The sequence below is a fragment of the Glycine max genome, chromosome 5, assembly GCF_000004515.6.
Source record: "Glycine max cultivar Williams 82 chromosome 5, Glycine_max_v4.0, whole genome shotgun sequence".
NCBI classification, from domain to species: Eukaryota; Viridiplantae; Streptophyta; class Magnoliopsida; order Fabales; family Fabaceae; genus Glycine; species Glycine max.
Window position 1 is genome coordinate 28,064,721 of NC_038241.2, and position 7,227 is coordinate 28,071,947.

The following is a 7,227-nucleotide window of genomic DNA, read 5'->3' on the forward strand; positions in this document are numbered from 1 at the left end:
AAGAGAGAGCGTAGAGACATGCTGTAAATGTAAAAAGTGACCTAAGTGACCTATTACGTCTCTATTTATAGCTAGGATACTCTGGGTCTATTATTTACTCTATTTTTTTTTATTTTATCATTTTATTTACCTTAAAACTATTATTTTAATTAATAAAACTATTTCTCTTATTTATTTCATTACAAAAAACTCATTATTTTTCTAAAATTCTATTTATTTTAAATAAACTCATTTTTAATTTATTTTACGAAAAATGAGATGTTACACTCTCTAATATCCTCTTTTTAAGACCCTCTATTATTTGTTAAAATATATTGAAAACTATAAAATCATGAGACTCATTAAATTAATAAAATCTACAAAATTTTGTGATCTCCAATAAATTTTAGTCAATTGTAGAGAATATATTAAAGAGTGTGTTGGAGTGAGAGTTACTATCATTTCTCATATTTGTAAAGTCTGAAGAATCAGTACTTCTTTGATGACCACAAATGCACAACAATGTTTATAAAAAACAAATGTACAACAAGAATTACTTGAATGTGCTCCACCCGAGGCAGCCTCCATTTTCTATGCCAATAGATAGAAACTCTTGACCACAATGGTAATCCAGAACTGTACTCCAGTGCTTGATCAGTAGGTCCTTCCACTATCAAAGGCAACCAAACATATCTCGAGTCCCTTAAGTCAGCTGGATTCCATCTATCAGCCATGAAAATAAATGAACCCGGGAACCCAGGCAGAGGAAGCACAAAAGTGCTTTGAGCAAGAAAGGTAACAATTTGAAACATTTTGTTCCCTCCAACACATGGATTTCCCATTGTTTCCCAAGGCCCCAGGATTGACTCAGCTGCATGAACCAGCGCTTCATTTGGGACCCATCCCGTGCAGCCTGATGTGATCATGTAATACGTGCCCTGGTGCTTGAACACAGGTGGTGCTTCTCTGCGCTGTCCCACAAAAAGTCTTCTCATGACAGGAATCACATTCAGATAATCTTCAGTCAGGGGTCCAATGTGTAGCACGTTGTTTTCTTCAGAAGAGTAGATAAGGTATGCCACACCATCCTCATCTTTGAAAACTGTCATATCCCTGCTTTCATATCTGTGGGGCCTTTGGCTACCAAGATATTCAAATGCACCATCAGGTGTATCACTAATTGCTTTGCCAACAGCAGCTTTTGTATAATTGGCATCGTCGATGTGCATCCACATCACATACTTTCTGGTTTTCTCGTTGTAAATTACTTTTGGCCTCTCAAGCACATTAGACTTGTACAGGTCATGGGTTACATTCGTTTCCTCAGCTGCCAATAGTACAATACCTCCATTTTTCCAGGTCCACAAGTCCTTAGAAGAATAGAAACCAACTCCTATGATGTCCACCTGATGGAAAGAAAGAGAGATAAACTCTAAGAGTTCTGTCACTAGGGTATGCAGCTACGTAAATAATGATGCTTCATTGCTTCGTTGAAAAAAAAATCCCTTGGAAGCTATTAGAAAATGAGATTATAAGTTATAACAGTAGGGCATAGGCTCATAACGTAGTAATAATATCAATACTATCACAAAACTGCCTTGAAAACAGTTACCTGTAAATCTTGCAGTAACCAAGAATATGCTAATGTTGGAGAAACAAGTTTACTTCATGTCCATAAAGTATGAGGATAGAAGAAAAAAAGCACAGATTAAAAGACAGTAGTATAATTGACAGTTGACATGGGACCAAAACATTCTGCAACAAACTCACTAGTTTTACCATATAGAATATATATAAAAAAATAAAAAATAAAAGAGTGTCCAAGTTATTTTGTTGCAGAAATGAAAGTTTTCCTAGGTCACTTCATATATGAACTTGCTATTGACATGTGGAAGGTCAAAAGGGCCAAAATCTTTTCCTTTATTATTTCTTTTAATATAATGCCATGTAAGTTCTTCTTGGACCTGTGTAAGAATTCAAAGGGATTGGAGAATTTAGGAGAAACAAGTTTTTGACGGATCATCAGCATTTCAGAAAACTTATGTCTTGGCAGTAAAAACATATTGTTCAGTAATAAGAAAAGAACCTATATTCAGTGGATTTCTAAGCTTTGATGGGACATGTGAGCTGTGAAGTATAATGAAAGTAATTGAGCCTGAGATCGGTGAAGAAAAGTTAGGCAAGTTTCAGCCATGGCAGAAGGTCTCATCTTGGGAAAGTACTTACTCATCATTGGATTCAGCCCAACTTTGTCAATCAAAGTTGAAGTGTATCCTCTCTCAAACAAGGTATATCATTCATTTGATAGGTGAAACTGGTTTACTGGAAGCTAAGACATTTTAGATCCCAACAAACCCTACTGTGAAACTTGCAGAAGATGATGGAAATACTCTTACAGATGCAAAACTGTTAAGAAAACTGGTTGGGAAACATAATTAACTTGCAGTCACACAAGCCTTGACAGAGCTTTCTCTCTTAGTGTGATGACTGGTGAGTCAGCTAACATCCTCCAAGGACAGCCAGTTGAGATGTTTTGCACACTTTGAGATCCAAATGGGGCTCCTAGGCAAGGCATATTTGATGGTGACTGTGTTCACCGTGAGGTGAAGGATTTGTCTGACACCATTTGGGCTGTGGTTCTATTGCCATGGAAGAGTAAGATTGTAAGAAACAGATAGTGACGCATTCCATTACAATATTTCTATGTCCATTCCTGTCATGTTGTTCATCAAAACTACAAAATGTCATCTCTGCTTTTTACAAAGATATCATTATATTAAGGCCTAAATCTCTCAGTATGATCTTCTTTCTTTTGGTAGAAGCTATCAGCTAGTTATTATGTTAGTATTTGCATTTTATCCAAACTGAAAAGACTATATTAGCTATTTTGTTTTTATATATCCCCTTTTCATGGAGTAACAAGATTACAAGAATGTGGAAATATTATTCCAACATTAACATCTCAAGAACTAAATCGACATATGAAACAAATATAATTCCTCTGCCAAAGACTTCAATTAATAATGATGATAATAAGAATGTAAGAACTCAAGGTATATGAGTTATATAAATAGGCTGGGAGCATAAGAACACTTATTGAACAATAAGAACAGTTAAACACATGCCTAAGACTCTAAAAAGGTAGCTAGGGGCATAGAATGATCAATGCATATATGAAAGTCAAATGTGCATCGTTAATCTAGTCAATTCAGTAAATTTTTTCTCACTAGAAAATCATCTTATTGATTTCTTTTCTTTTTTTAATAAACAAAGGATGCCATGCAACAACAAGAAATTTGCACCAACATAAAAAGAAGCTAGCCATTGACAAATGGTAGACCAAACTCATAAAAGAAAAAGGAAAACGACAGATACTCAAACAACTGAGGGACTTTTTATTAATTTGCCTCCATCTCATCACTGTACAGTATAGTCGAATACACTTCTGAGGTTAATTCGAGAGTACATCAGCACCTTTCCACATTACAATTACTTTTCCACCCCTCTTATTTACAATGGCCTATTTATACCAAGTCCTATAACTACTTACATTCAATCAGTTAGTTAGTTACTAATTGTCCTATCCCTCCCTTGGCCCAATTTTATTTCTTATAAACATAGACCTGCTTGATAATCAGCCTGCTATCAACAACAATTAAATTTATTTGATGAAATAGAAAAAACTAAATAAACTCCCATAGCCATCAGGACAATTATTGACTAATGGTTAAAACAATAATAGTTTCAATTGAAATGACTTACCCGAGCAGATGCTCTCTTGTGAGCATGGTACGTGGGCCCATCTTTATATTCACCATACCAATAGTATGTTCTTGATCTTTCATCATATAGAATGCCCCGTCCATGAGCTTGAATAGGATTTCCATCAGTATCCAACCAAATTCTCCCAGGGTAGTAGTAATAACTACCATTTCCTGTGACCTTCATTGGATCAATAGCACTCTTGTTACCAGGGAAGAAAACATGTCTCAGTCGGGAATCTTCACTCATCAACCAGTGGGGTTACCTGCTTATGTCTGCATTTTGCTGCCCGAGGGGACCTCTTCCCCTTTGGTTGGAGTCGGATGATCTCCCCTTCCACTTGTTGGAGTTCACGTGACTGAGGATGATTAGTCACATGCAATGGCACTTCTCTACCTTCCTTGTGTTTGTGATGAATATTGGAATATAGATGAAACAAAAGCAAGCACCCTAACAAGCTCCATATCACAGCCGATGCAGAATAGCATCTGCTCCCTGCATAGCAACGTAAAGTAGTTGCTTTCCTGTATAGGTTCCTCATTCTCATTTTCTCTTCCTTTATATCTCCAAAATCATGCTGGAAATTGCAATTAACAAAATGAAACCCATTGAGACCCAATAACCCAATTAAAATATGTCACAAACATCTACTTTAAATGCAAGGAGTTATTAGAAAACCTGAAAATAGTAGTATATGTGTGTGCAAAAGGAAATTGGAACAGTTCCTATTTCTGCCTACAGACGTATAACTATATATTTCCATCATTAAGAGAGCCATAAGAAAGAAAGGAAAAAAAGATAGAGAAGAGTTTCTATTGTTCATAGCAAGTTCTTCAAGATTCAAGGCATCAACTTTAATCATGGATAAAAAGTTAGTATTTCAACCCATTATATTTGTGTGAAAGCTATGAATTCTCAAGATCCTTATTTGATGGTTCATACATAAAAAGTTTACCCACAATATCTATTTCGCCAGTGACAATAACATGTATCGTCTTCATTGCAAGATTAAATTGTAAGCAGTGCTAAAAGCCGATACCACACAAGCCACCCCTCCCATCTCTTACTCATTTCACTATCTTGCTTCTACATTAACTAACTTTAACATTAGACCTACAAATTAATCACAGTAAATTCATAATTTTAAACCTTAGAAGGTGAAAAGGGTAATACTAGCTGATTTTCCTATAAGAATCAGAGTACAATCCCCATGTATCAGAACAAAGAAGTGTTCTCCACATACTCGAATTGAAAAAAGGAAGGAAAAAATAGTAAAAGAAAGGAATGATTAGAAGCTGTAAACCGAATTTAAGTGTGAGTGAAGTAGAGGAACACTCACTCATCACTGACCTGGTACAAGGCGAAGTATGGAATTAGCAAAACGACCAGACATGAGGTTGTTCTCTTCATCGTTAGAGATACATTAGGGTGAGTCGAGCATTTAGTGGTCCAAAAAGAAGGAAAATTGATAAGATGACGTTGTCGTTGGGAAGTTAACTTTGGGCGCAGTTTGGATCTGAGTTGGTGACGTTGACTTTACAACCACACAAACAGAAAGATGAAGCCCTTGTGTTAGTGCCTTTTGTCTTTAAGTAATAGAACAGCTATGTTATGTATGTATGGTTGGTTCTGTTCTGTTGTTCTTGCTACAGACCATGTTCACTTTCTCAATCATCGACGGAACTATGAATCTATGAACACTAGGTCCAACAAGTTCAATGAGACTCACAGTTTGCCACATCTCAGCATTTAATTTAAATTCACTGCGATCTCTAGTTTAAATTAATGCGCAGGACTCTATGACTCTATAGTCGATACTTTCATCAAATTGGATTAATATCTATTTCAGCTTGAAAGTAAATTTCAAGGACTGACATTTCGAGAAAGATAAAAATTAAAATTTAGATCTAAATGTTAAAAAAGTGTGACAAGGTGATCTTACAGTTAACTTTTCACTGTTAAGCTTCACGGTTTTTGCTTACTTAATGCTTTTGGACCAAATTATCACAAGAAATGTACATTTGTGCTACTTAATTATATAATTGAGCAGATGAGTGGATGAATTTATTTATCAGCCAAAGGTCGATGAACTAATTTGTTACTATGCATATCTTTTTTCTCTTTTTCCTCTTTTCCATTTTGCCCTCTGCCCTCCCCTTCCCCATCCACCTACCCACCCGCATCTGGAGAAACCCATAGTGGCGCGTGAGGCCGTCGACGACACTGCCAGTGGCGTCAAGTTCATTGCCACCAACTTTGACGAAACAATGTTTATAATGGAAACAGGAAGCTTAGACAAATAGACATCTTCCCTGACAATTAAATGATATTAATTGAATAAGAGTAATCCTTGAATCACCTAAGAGTATTCACAAAAGTGCCAATATGCACTACTTGAATATATGCTCAAGAACACGGATGCTTGACCCAGTTGTGGATATAGAAAACTGGGGATAAAGGAATAGTACCACAAGCCTTGTTATTTCATCCCTCTTAATTTGTCACACAAGACAAGCTTTTTGATTTTAGACCAAGTCTAAGGTGATATAGAGGAGCTCATAATAAATAATATATTTCACGATTAATTGTCACGTATGTCATTTAATTAAGAAAGGAGAAAATGGATGTATGATGAGAATGAAGCAGAAAGGCTACATTTGTCCAAAAAGCATGAGAACTTACTTGCTGAATTGCTTCTTCAGTGCAGTATAACATCCCAACATAGACATTTGAAGAGAGGCCATTTGCATCCAAAGCCATTTTAATTGCAAGTGCCTATACACGCACAATGAACCATAAAAGCTTCGTTAGTTCAAGCACAAATTACCAATACACAATAAACCATAGAAGCTTCGTTAGTTAGCCGAAGTTGGTGGCGACGAACTGGGCACCACCAGCAGTGTCGTCAGCAGCCTCGCGCGCCACTATGGGTTCTCTATATGCGGGTGGGTTGGAAGGGGAAGGGAAGGGGGAGAGGGCATACAGGGAATAGAGGGAAAAAAGGAAAAAGAAATGCGAATTAGTGACAAATTTTTCCATAAAGTTTTAACTGACAAATGAGTCCATTCTAGTCATGTGTCGTCTCCAATTGTATAGCTGCCAAGCAACACATATACACTCATCATGCATCATGAAATATGAACTGATTAAAATCTTTTAAGTAAGCATGGCAAACGAGGCGAGACCGGAACAAATATTGCATTTCCCACTCCCGCCTCATTTCCGCCGGGATTAAAAAATATGCACTCATCCGCGTTCCTGTTCGGAGTGGGATTTTCCGTCCCGCACACCTTAGTATTGATTAAAATTTTTTTAAAAAAAAAAGAGAAGAGAAAAATATTGTAACTTATTGAAAAAAAAAGGGGCTAAAAGGCAATTATGTAGCAAAGAAAAAACAATAAAAAAACCAAATTCAAAATATGGGATCATTATCATAATTTAAAAAATTACTAAAACAAATCAATCAATTCAATTAAAATCATAAAA

The 7,227-nt window shown here is 36.1% G+C and overlaps 1 pseudogene; it reads right to left on the reverse strand.

Annotated features, from left to right (window-relative positions):
* Window positions 1-393: 393 nt before the first annotated feature.
* Window positions 394-6,989, reverse strand: LOC100779055 (uncharacterized; annotated as a pseudogene).
* Between the last annotated feature and the right edge of the window lie 238 nt (window positions 6,990-7,227).